Source organism: Protopterus annectens, chromosome 3.part0 (genome assembly GCF_019279795.1).
Source record: "Protopterus annectens isolate FY-2018-M chromosome 3.part0, PAN1.0, whole genome shotgun sequence".
Taxonomy (NCBI): Eukaryota; Metazoa; Chordata; order Ceratodontiformes; family Protopteridae; genus Protopterus; species Protopterus annectens.
The window spans coordinates 695,387,104-695,400,982 of record NC_056731.1 but is presented as its reverse complement, the minus strand read 5'-3'; positions in this window follow the sequence as shown (position 1 = coordinate 695,400,982).

Below are 13,879 nucleotides of genomic sequence, written 5' to 3'. Positions count from 1 at the left end.
GTGCCTCCATACCTTGTACAGTTGGAACTACTGCTATGCCAAATATCTGCATAAGGTCCCTGAGCAATAGGTTTACTGGACACTTTGCAGAAACAACAGTTTTACTTCTCTGGGTCATACCTGAAACAGGGTCAGTTATTGCTATATCATGGGAAAGTGGTTCCCTGTATAGTTGTCCATTTGTGGCTGTTACTAGTATATAATCAGGTGATTCGGAATGTTCTGGTAACTTGGAGGTGTGTATCAAAGTCCGTGACGCTCCTGAGTCACACAGGAATTTGACTTCCCTTCCCTCCACCAGAAGTGTAACTTCTGGTTTCGTATCTGCTAAGTAGAGCTCTAAGCTCAATAATGCTCAGTCCAAAATTTCACTTTCTTCATCCTCCATATCTACTTGCACTTTCTCTACTCCTTCTATCACATTTACATTTGTTTTCTGTTTATTAATTTTCCTGATGATTTCTGACTTTCACATGATGTATCTTCACTATCATATAGTCAGTCTTCATCTCCCTTATCTTCTGAAATTACCTTTTTGTTTTGCTTACAATCCCTTGCTAGATGTCCCTTTTTCCCGCACTTGAAGCATTCACCTCTCTTTTTCCACTCTTCAAAATCTTCTGATCTTTTGTCAGACTGTTTGTTTCCCTGAGCATTTTTCTTGCCTTTTTTACCTGACTGTAACACAAACACTTCAGCTCCGTCTTCAGCAATGAAGACTTACGCCTTCTTTTTCTTTTTACTATTAAAATGTCTTTCAGCATGTCTAGCGTATTCAAGTAAGGCTTGTAGCCTCCCTGTTTGATGGTCTATCATATGCTTCGTAATGAAGCTACTAATAGGTGCAATGCAACCTTTCAAAAATGCATTTTTCAATTGTTGTTCATACGGGGAATCATTCGTTTGGTTTTCAGGAACCGTCATACCGCTATGATTATTAAAACATTCCAACAATCTAGCATAGTATCCATCTACTGTCTCATTTTCCTGTTGTATGCATTGATTAATGCAAGTCCAGTCTGCTCTAGGTTTCCATTTCTCAGAGATTCGGTCTGTAAGACCTTTCACTCTGTTGTCTAACTCTGCGTCACTATGTGGGAGTGGTTTAAGCTCTGCATTACGTGGATTCCAGGTGCCACAAATCATGTGCCAATCTGGACCTACAATTTGTCTTACTACTTTTTCTACTTCTTCCCCATTCAAGTGGTAACTCAACCTCATGCCTTGTAGGTCTTCCAAAAATTTCGTAAAATTAACTTTCGGATGGGGGATTCCCTCAGTTGCTTTCCGGATATCCTCCAGTTTCCATGGTCTATATACTAAGAGTGTTGGGTTTTGCCCTTCCTGTCCTGCCTGAGGATTTGGAACTTCTATAAGTGGGCATATTTCTTCCTCACTCTCATCCTGTAGGTTTCTCTCTATTTGATATGATTCTGTGTCCCTATGTATTTTACGTGTTCGGGACCTAGTTTCAATAGGATCTCTAACAAATAGTTGTGGCCTTGCTGAAACTTTAGGATAACGCAGAGGCGGACCAGCCTGTCCACTCGCTTCATATCCTGAAAAGGGTAAGGGAGGGGGCAAGGGAGGAGGAGGAGAAGCTGTTGCTATTACCAAGTTATTATCTTCTTTGTCTAAAAATAATGTTTTTGAATTTTTCAGCTTCTGTTCTCTACGATTTGCTTCCTCAATCCACCTGTGTGCCCGAGGAATGCCTAATTGGCGTTGCTTTTTTGCCTGACCTCCTGCATCAGATTTAAGCTGCTTAAGGAGTTTAACTAGTGAAGTTTTATCTAGTTTACCATCAAATTCATATTTGTTAACCCATTTCGTGTAATACTTAACGTTATCAGAACGTTGTAATTGCATGTATTTTGCGTCTTCGGTTAGGGGCGAATCTCGCGATGTTTTATTGCACTGATTTCCCATGGCAAAAAAAATGTTACGTAACCCTTTTTATCACGTGATATCAAGTTCTCAGTTCCTTTTCACAGTTTATCTAGAATAACTGCCTACCTTATTCTGTTACCCTGATCTATGACCAAATATATAGTACTTCCTTTTGTCCCTGATCTGCAAAACAAATCTTGACAACAATATACTGTAACCTAGTCCCTGATCTAAAACAGAAAAAAGGCAAATTCTTCCTACCTGAGCCTCCGGTATTGAATCGTCCAATATCCGCTCTTCGGCCACAGATCAGAAAGTGGCCAGCCTCTTTAAACGACAATTCAGTCGGAGGTCTTTTCACCCAAGAAGAACCGTTTCGGTAACTTCTCCTGCGCAGTATTCGACCACCGGTAGACTCTGATCTGCAGCTGTCCGAGGGAATTCCGGCTAAGAAGGACCAAACTGTTAATTAAAATTAAGAATTCAATACACAGGAGGTTCAGATTCAAAAGTTTACTACTGTACACCAGGAGGCAAAAAACGTACAAGTACAGAATTTTGTCTAACATGAAACAGGAAGCACACAAGTTTATATAGGTTTAACATTCAAGCTGTGCCCACCTTACTGACATGATATGTCACAGGGCATCTACATCACTTTAGCTTACTGTCCTCTACTCATAAAAACTGCTGATGCTGTATATTTTAAAAAAGTTTTCCTCTGGTAACAATACGGCCTTGCTATCCACCTGGTCAGACATAATGTCTTTCTGTAAAGTTACTTCTTCAAGGTTTCATATCAGTTTGAATACAATAGCAGATTCAGTCTTTTAATACACGTCTTTGTTCACTGTTACATTTTCCCACCAGCTGCATGCTATCTCAGTAACACATATACAAGGCCAAATCATCCCAGCAGGAAAGAGCAGAAGATTTCATTATTTCACATATCTAATTTCCTGACCCAGCAGATAATCATTTGTGAAAAGCATAAACATTAAAACTTGCTAAGCTAGCATCTGCCAGGGTTGAAGGTCAGCTTGCTTCAAGCCACACAGCAGTTTCAAAACTACTTGCATTTACACATGAATTTATCATTTCTGTTATATGATTAATAGAATAAAATGCATTATATACTACTTTGCTTTTAAACTAGCATTTCTCATATATTCAAATACACATTTTCCTAACAGAGGAACAACCTGACCCTGCCACAGTAAGCAGAAGGAGGTGTGCCCAGTATTCTCAGGCCTTGGCAAAGAGGCAACCCATAGCACATAAACTGACACAGTAGGGACCCAGGGAATAACACCTCTCTCTGACTCGTACATACAGTAGAAGGGATGCCAAACATGACACTACCTGTGCTAAACCATGTACAGGGAGTGTACTATGTACATACAACATAGTCAGCCCTCCAGCACCATCCTCAATACTGGCACAGCCACAAGGTAAGTCACTCTTCCTACCAATTGCTGAATGGAGTAGTATGTGTTGTTACTTGTATCTATGGTATAGATGTGAGCATGCAAGGGAATCAGGTGGCTGAATGGGATGCCAGCAGATAGCAGACACCTATAGTGGAAGCATGAGATCTGTAACAAATACTGGTGTCACCATAGTAGCCAGTACTAGACAAGGTGACAAAACTCAGTGCAGGAAATGTGTGGGGCCACATGTGTGTCCATAGGACACACACATGCCAGTCAGGGAGGCTCACATACCCAGCAACAGTCTCGGCCAGCAGTACAAGTGTAGACAAACACAAACAAAGACTGTGCTAAGGCCTCTGATTGATGGCTATGGAGAACACCCCCCCCCCCAGACCTACACAGACAGATTACAGCAGGTCAGGCAGTGGGATGTTAGTTCTGAAGGATAAGAAGTCAGAAACTGAAATGTAGGTCAATCAAACCTAAGACCTATAGTACACTGATATGCCTCTAGTCAGCATAATAGGTTAAAATACAGAATTAAATGGAATACCTGAAATGCCAGTACAGGCATAGCAAATGTGTACAAGTATCAGGTGTGCCCCCCAGTCCTATGTAGAAATGTAGTAGCAGTCAGGTGTACCCCCCAATCTTATGTAGAATGTAGTAACTGTCATGTGTGCCCCCCAATCCTACGTAGAAATGTAGCAACAGTCAGGTGTGCCCCCCAGTCCTATGTAGAAATGTAGTAGCCTTCAGCTGTGCCCCCCCACAATCCTGTGTAGAAATGTAGTAACATGTATGTGTAGGTATAATAAACTAGACAACAGATTACCTGAGCTGATCAAGGTAGCAGGATAGATTGTAGCATGTGTACAATATGCAGGTCTGCGTGTGTTACGTTGGTCTGTGTTGTATATTGTGTGAGAGTGGTCAGTATGTATGTATGGTGAGGTCTGTCCTGGTGGTCATTGCCCAGTACTGCCAATGACAGGGCAAAGTTCTCACATCTGCTGTGCCAAACATAATGCATCCCAGTATAACACATTCCAGCAATAATCCATAGTAAATGTTTGGAAGTAATATGTGTCACCATCTGAAGGATGGACATGGCATGAATGTCGGCCCAGATATTCAAGCAGTACACAGGTGGAAGTACCCCAGACAGACAGTGTATAATATGTAACTGTCAAATGGGCACACCCTTGGAATTGTACATACATGTTTGCAGCGCATTATTTGGGCTTATAATAGGGACTACTGATGTCATCTGGCTAAACACTGGCAGACCACAAAGGTTATAGGAATGATATACAGAGAAACAGCTGATGTCCCTGCACAAGCCAGCATAAGTGGAATATCCCATGGATATCTGTGAGTCAGATGCAAGTAGTGTCCATAGCACACATGCACCCAGCTCACCCCACCACCACCCATAGGTACCTCTCCGGTCTTATCCCAGCTGTTGGAAATGAGTACACTATGACCCCCACCTGTGTATAGCAATAGCAAAAGAATGCAGCATGCAGAGAAGATGTCCCATGCAGGTGTGTCCCCAGCTATAAGCAGCACCCTGACAGCATCCACACCACTGGATCAATAATGACAGAAAGTATTGGCATGTACACTTTGCAAACCTACCCTGTCACCCCAGGGGAATATAGTATATCTCAGTCTAGGACTGTAGGAATGACAGAAAGCAATGGCTTGCTACAGCTGGCCTGCATCACTACAAAATGGGCTACAGTCCTCTGCCAAAGGCCTTTATCTCTCCCATACTGCCAATGTATGTTATGTCATGGACTCCCACATAACAACAAAACACAGTTATTCATCTAGAGCATGTCCTATTGCATGAACTGTGGAACAACACCAAATTACTGGTGTGATGAGGTGATAACTATAGGGAACATATCAGATAATGTTTGCATAATGTATGGAAGAGGATAGAATAATGGGGGGTGCATGGGCAGCATGGAGTGTGTGAAGTCCGAAACTCAGCCGTGTGCACATACTATCCCTGGCTGGAAACACAAGAAGGGTTGGCTACAAACCTGCTCGTAAACCACAATGTTAAGGGGTAATGTCCATAATTATAACCCCTGCCTCTGAGCAACCTGTGTGAATCTGTACAGCTGTGAGGTATGGCCACAGCAGGATATGGCCATACTGTCACATCAATGGAAGTACAAGCATAGGATCCTCTGCCACCACTGTACCAAGGGGCTGATCCATTTACACAGACCCAGCAGCAAGTGTCTGCAGCTTTCTCTCCAGAATGGCATAATTGTGCAAGAATATGAAGGCTGCTAACCACAATACTGGACATAGCTGCATTCACCCTGTGTTCCCCAGGACATCACTGCAAGCAAATATGTCTACCAGACAGTACTTGATTACATAAATCATCACAGTGTATAACAGTACATATGTCTGAATATCTCTGCTAACCCTAGGACCATGTAGCAGAAGCAGCATTTTGACCCCATATTGTCAACCAATCTACAGATATCCTGCAGAAACAGTTTGCTAGCTGTAAGTGTGGAACACAGAAGTCTGTACTGGAGTGCAATCTACCTGAAATTGATTCACACATTCAATACAGAAGGTCATACTGGGCATGCTCACACACTTAAAGAAATGAAGCCCATGTCTGACAACAACAGTGGACCATACATATCTGACAGTTGCAGATGTTAGTGCATACACTTCTCAGTATGCACCGGTCATGCTTTGGACACACATTGGATAGGAATACACACATATATATCCAAGGAAAACAAAGTATAATAGGCCAAAATTACACATACATAGATGTGTGGAAGAGAGTGATAGTGACAAAGAACCTTCCATCATGAGGCCTGTCCCACCCAGCACACATCCAATTGGCTAAAACCATAGATTTGCAAATGTCAATCACCGTAGACATTTGCCTCTGGAATTCCTCAGCACTATAGTGTCTGTGGTGCTAGGGCTAACTGTGTAAACATGACTGTAGTCATCTAGCAGTTGTATACACATACCTGTGGAATATAAACCTGTGTGTGCCTGAGGTGTGGTGTGTCTGCCTCTAGATGAATGGGTTATGGCCCATGCACACACACTGCACTCTCCATTGCCCTACTATGGCAAGCCTGCTGATGTCTTCACCTTGAAATACACCTTTGGGAAATTAGTAGCCCAGTAATCTCTGTGGCATGTCCTATAACTGTGTAATGTTGTAGTATGATGTATTAGGTAGAAGATCTAATCCCGGACATAACAACTGTGTGTGTTTGTCTGTGTAGGGATCAATGCTTTTTAGGCCAGTCACACTCACTACAATTTGAGATGCCCTACCTTGGCATGCCTGCTGATGTCATTCACTTTGAAATGCACCTTTGGAAAAGGAGTAACCCAGTAATCTCTGCAGTGCATCCTATAACTGCGTAATGCTGTAGTGTGATAAACTAGTTAGGTAGGAGTCCTATCCCCAGACTTGGCAAGTATAGATGTTTGTGTGTTTGTCTGTGTAGGGAGCAATGCTTTTGAGGCCATACACAGTCACTACAACCTCCATTGCCCTTCTTTGGCATGCCTGCTGATGTCATTCACTTTGAAATACACCTTTGGGGAAAGATAGCCCAGTAATCTCTGTGGCACATCCTGTAATTGTGTAATGCTGTTGTGTGATATGCTAGTTAGGTAGGGGTTCTATTCCCAGACATGGCAAGTGTGTGTGTGTGTGTGTGTGTGTGTGTGTGTGTGTGTGTGTGTGTGTGTGTGTTTGCTTGTTTGTCTCTATAGGGAGCAATGCTTTTTAGGCCATTCACAGTCACTACAACCTCCATTGCCCTTCTTTGGGATGCCTGCTGATGTCATTCACATTGAAATACACCTTTGGGGAAGAAAAGGCCAGTAATCTATGTGGTGTGTCCGATAACTGTGTAATGCTGTAGTGCAATATACTAATTAAGTAGGAGTTCTGTCCCCAGACGTGACATATGTGAATGTTTGTGTGCTTGCTTGTCTGTGTAGGGAGCAATGCTTCTGAGGCCATTCGCAGTCCCTGAGAGAGTGTGGCTGTGTCGATCTTGACACCTGTTCATGTGGACAGGCATGTGTACTACATCTACTTTATCCCACCTTTATCACTGTTGCAGATGTCACTCACCATCAGATATACCTTTGGACAGCTCCCCAACATATAAGCTCGGTGGTGCATGCAATAACTACATAGACATGTGATAGCAATACATAGTCAGGTAGGAGTTTGAAACCCTGTACTAGTAAGTGTTTGACACAATCATGTTTAGGTTTTACACTCCCATCCCCTCCCTGTCTTTCTTTGTCTCTCTCTGTCTCTCTTACTCCCTCTCTGGTGGATGTAGAGAAGTCCACCTGCTTTGCTTAGGCAGCAGCTTGTGTTTTGTAAGTGATGCTCATGATCAGCTGATGGCCTCTGCATGAATTGCAGTCCCCTACTAGCTGATTGCATGTGGAACAGCTGTGGTAACAATCCCATAGCCAATTGCATGGAAACACACTCCTATAGCTAGGAACATCATGTGGGTGTTAGGACTTTTCATTCACTGTGAGCAGGACCTCATGTCAATGTTTTGCAAACAACATCACAGATGGTATTGGGATATACCTCTAACAACATACACTGTAGAGACAGGCCAACAAACAGGAGGGGGATGTGCCAGACATGACTACAGAATGTAAGTGTTGCTCTTTTGCATTTGGAGTAATTTTGGTTTAACAGGGTTTATGTGGATATGGCTGGTCTTCATGATTTAATACCTGCCATGAAAGTGTTATGTGTTTGAGGAATCTCCCACCTGTAGGGTTATCTGCAGACTGGGCAGTGTTTGGAGTCTTATGTTTCTTGTGTTACTCACAGATCACCTATCTTAGAATTGCAGAAGCATAGTCTGAGGATTGCAGTCAGTACATGGTGACAGCCATGATAGTTACTGACTTCATATCCCTCATAGGACATATGTCAAAACAAACTCTGTTACAACAGAAAATGTATGAGGGTATCACAACAACATTCCAACATTGGCCCAGTGTTTGTGGCTCCAGCCACAAGTCTGCCAACCTTTGCACATATGTTATGCAGTAAGAGGTGCATATGATCTGTACACCATTATTTATTGACATCATACCTGATAACAAGCCAGTCATATATCAGACTGCTAGACATGTTATGTATAGTAGGGATTATTTCTGAGGACATAACCTGGGCATTCTGTGGTTGTGTGTATAGTAGTGAGGTCCGTGTACTTATGGTGATTGTCGACAGTATGTGTATTGCAAATACGTACCTTGGCCTGTGTACACACTGTGGTAGATGTCATTGTTCTTGGTCCTGTTCTATCTGATGTTACATGCTGCTCCAGTGTATGTTACCCTATCAGCTCACATGTTTGTAGGGCCAAACACACACATGTCCCATACAACAGACAGGCATTGGACCACACTGTGTCATGACCCAGTATATGTAGGGTTAGTGTGTGAGTGGCATATATGAGCATGATGTTGATCAGACAGTCCATACAGTGTAATATTAAGCTTGTGTACCATATGTGGCTGTGGTTGTGTTCACACTGGTTGTGGGCGTGCATTTCACACAGGTGTCTGTTACTCTGTGCTGTGACATGCCTGTAGAGCCTGGTGTATTTGCAGGTACATATGTATTCCCCCATATGACATGTAGGCCAAAGTTATGGCAGTCTGCCTGTAGTTTGTACAGTGCTTTGTTACATGCCTTGCAGCTTAGTGTAATTACCCAGTGTGATGTTATGTCCATATATTTGCAAGACACAATGCTGCCGGGTCACCATAACTGTTATGTATTTCTGACAAAGCAGTGGGATTCTGTACAGATGTATGTCACTAACTACTGGGTAGTATGTGGCCATCTGTCCTCTGCACCACCAGTTATTATGTGTCAGGGCAGACAGGTGTTTGTGAATGCATAAACTGTGTGGTCATATGTAGTCCAGTATTTATGTGATATACCTATGTACATGGCTGTTAACATCCACATTGTCAGGCTTTTTCCACATGTCTCACACTAAGGGGATCTGTGTATACCTCTGGACTGACCAGAGACTGCCAGACTATCCAAATATATTGGTAATATCTCTGCTGCATTCCAGAGGACCAATAATGTGCTATCAGTGGTACTGTACTATAATGTCCTTAGGATGTCTGTCAGTAACCGATGGCATACATGGCAATACCAGATGTGACCTCCCACACACAACATGTCTGTTAAGACAACCGCTGTTACAATAGTAACAGTTTACATATATACCTGCAATACATACAAGACATCCCCTTGCACTAAGAGGTTGAGACTGTTGGTACTGAGGTAGGACTCCACCCCATGTTCTGGACATATGGCAAACCTATATATATATATATATATATATATATATATATATATATATATATATATATATATATATATATATATATCCATTTATCTATATAGATCTATAGACACATACATATCTACATACATATATGGATATATATGTGCATATATAAACATATAAACACACACACACACACACACACACACACACACATATATATATATATATATATATATTTAGATATAACAATATATATATATATATATATAAATATATATATATATATATATATATATCTATGTCTACACATATACAGGTATATAGATATATATGCACATATAGTTATAGATATCTACATATATTGCAACATAAATAGATATATTTGTATAGATATATATGCACATATAGATACATATTTTTACATATTTATCAACATAAATAGGTGTATCTGTACATATATTATGTACATATATATATATATATATATATATATATATATATATATGTATACAGAGAGATCTATAAATGGCCATATATATGATGCACTATACAGATGTGTATAAATACATATATATGAATATATATGTTTATGTACATGTAAACATATATCTACATAAATATATGTATATATCCATATCCTTGTCATGTGTAAACATTACTGTTGTGTATACCTTCCCAGATGAATCACAGAGAATGTGTCTGATATGTGTATATTATAACAACATATGTGATGCAACAGTAATATCACTAACATGTACTATACAATTGTAGAAGTCACAGCGATTGTTCAATTCTATATGTCTACTGAGAGATGTATTGGAAATACAACAACTGTCTTCTCAGATGTCATGGCATGATGGTTAAGTATTGTGACTGTAGTGTACAGGGTCCTGGGTTTGAGGCCTGCAAGGGCTGTTGGATACAGATTGGTTAAGGCAGTTTTGAGCAGCTTTAAGCATGTGTTTGCATGAAGCTAAGTGGTGCTAACGTATGGTTAAAAGTACAGGCGCTTACACCGTATAGACTTCACTTACCAGTGCACAAATGTGCTTAGCTGTTATATTGAAGTAATGCTGACACCTGCTAAGCATGGTTCAGCCCTGGTAATCTGTGCTCACATTCCAGTCTGATAACATAGCAGGGTAATGATATCTGTAATAGGTGTGTGTAATGCCATGTACATTACATCAGTCTATGTGCTGTCAGTACAGTAGCAAGGGATGTGAGTGTCATGTCTGGGACACTTGAGTATATAAGACCTGTACAACACTCTTATCCATGTGAATGTGTCACATACAAGGGTAGCATCCCAGGTTATGTGCTGTCACAATGGCATTTAGTGTATCATGCTGTTACTACTGTTGACAGTGCCTTCCCTATTGCTAATTGTAGTACTGGCAACAAGCACCCCTGCATGCATAGATGGACTCTGAATTATCACTGTTGTGTTCCTGATGTGTGAGCTGTGGCACAGTATATATCCCATACTGGATAATGATCTAACATGTGGAAATTAACTGTAGACTATTGTCTGTATAGAACATGTCAGTGAAGGCTGCCAAAATGTAGTAATGGAATACATATTGTGTCAGACATCTGTCTGTTGACACATTCATCCTACTGCATAGCTACTTCACAAGCTGATGTCTGACAGTCCCTGTACAGATGTGCAGATGTCAGGTATCCAGCTTGGATACGTACAGGCAACCTATGCTTGAGTGACACTGACATGTTTGCCCAGTTGTGTTATAACTGGCACAGATAGGACACAACACCCTGTATGCACCACATGCCATGGGTACCTCCACTACACTACTACAGTCAAGAGAAAATGCCTAGGTACAGGTCTCAAACACAGACACTAACCATGTTTTGTAATACATGTTGCATGCATGTCAGCTGGATCACCTCACCGGCCTTTTGCAGGAGGCCCCCAGAGGATTGGCTGATGCATGTCATTCTCACCATGAGGGTCACCACAGTGGTGTTTGTAGGTATATTTCCCACTGGCACATGGCAGGTGGCATGATACCACTGTACACACATTCCCTACACTTTCCATGTCTCCATGGACAGTAGCCAGGTACACACCTATGACCACCTGCAGTGATGCACCCCAGTACTGACAAATGTGTACATGTGAATTACTGAGGATATAAGTGTCTGTGTGTTAGTACACCTGTAGTTGGGAATACCATGAGGCCCTTCACACCCACCACAACACCCATTGCCATAGTTAGATGTGGCTGCTGTTGTACCAAACATTACATGTACCCTGTTACGCTCCTTTCCCTAACAACTACATGAGCCTTGCAGTACCAGCATAACAATGTTGTAGAAATGGGTTAATAGGCATGAGATACCCACTGAGTTCTGGCAAGAGCGTGTATGTCTGCATGTCTGTATATCTGTAGGGTACAGCATTCCAAGGCCACATACTCCTATTACAATATGTATTGCCACACAGTAGTATGGAGAGTGTTGTTGCTGTCCACAGGTGAGGCATGACAATGCATCACCCTACTATGCCTGTGGCATGTGCATTAGATGCATATGCCTAAAGTACCACTGTTGGGGTGGACAGTGGGTTGTATTGCAGTCCTGGTCAATGTGTGATGGTGGGTATGTCAGACCATCATCATGGCTTCTAGTGTGTACAATATCCACAGTGGGTGTGTGGGTGCTGTGTACACTGTCATTACACCATGGTAACCACGGTACATGTCCAATGTATCACTGTATGATGACCACTGTCACCATCAACCATACAGGTAACTGATACAATCCAGCCCAGTTATGCATGTGCTGTGTGAAGTCTACCTGTAAAACATTGGACACACTGACAAGTTAGTTAGCACAGATAGGTCCAGGTCTCTTGGACGTGTGTCTGTCTGTTATGTGTCTGTTCATGTGTTTATGAGGGTATGTCACACTATGTATTGTCCATATACAGCCATTACATCCCCATTACCATACTGTACATGCCTGGGGTGATCTGCATGTAAAATGTAACCTGGAACACACCTCATCCTAAACGCTGTGTGGTGTGTGCAGTTAAAGCCACACACATCAGTAGCACTAAATACCTAGGTAAGGGTCTAGTCCCAGTGTTTCCAAGTAGGAGTGTGCGTGTATGTGGAGGGATCTACTTCAGGTTGCTGATTATACAAGTCCCAGGGGGTCACCTGTCCATGTGGTACAGGCAGTAACTGTTATACAGACCTGTGACGTGTGTTCAACTGTACCCAGGATATGGCACAGCCATGGTGTCCCCACAGTGCCATACTCCTTGTGAGATATGACAGCAGACCATCCTCCTGCTGCCACATGTACACCTACAACACAAATGGATAACATTATGGAGACCACAATCAGTCAGTGTTACTAACAGCTATAATGCATCATGGCTGGACAGATACACTACCTGACATGTAAGCATTAAACATTACTGCTGACAACATGTTACACAGCAGTACATTGGTACACTGTAGTACAGTCACCATGTGCATAAGAACCATATTAGCCTGTCCCTGCATCGATGTTATGGATAACAGTGATGTGGCACAGGTATCATAATATGCACAGGGTGTGTTGTTGGTTTGCCAGAGACCTACGGTGAGCCATACATTTGACACCATGTGTGTGAGTTATGGGTGTAATTTGCTGATATGGGTGTGGTGATGTGGTGTGTGTAGGTATGATGTTGCCCTAGGTGTGTTTGTATAGTGTGTGGGTATGCATGCACACAGGTCTGCCATCTGGCTGCCTTATACAGGTGTTTCTTGTACAGCTGCAGACCATGCCTGGCAGGGTGTGCAATTCACAGCCTCCAGCCACAGACACGCAGATTGTGCCTGCCAGGGGTTCCATGGGCATGTCCAGGTACAGGCCTCGATGTGCTACTCTCCCCGATGATGACATATGTCCGCTGGTGCCAGGTCCCTTTTGGGAATGGCCAGGGCCATGTGCACGTGGCCTGCTGTGGTGTTGACAGCACCCCTCCTGCAGTGCTGTGGCTGCTACTGCCACTACGGGAGTGGCTTGGTGTCCTTGCATGTCCATGTCGACCGCCAGATGTTGGTGTTGCTGGCCTACATCCATGCAGCTGTCGCCCCACTCCCACCACATGTTCTAGCATGGACAAGTCATGGTAGATGAGGCCCAGCATCTCACCCAACCTTGTAT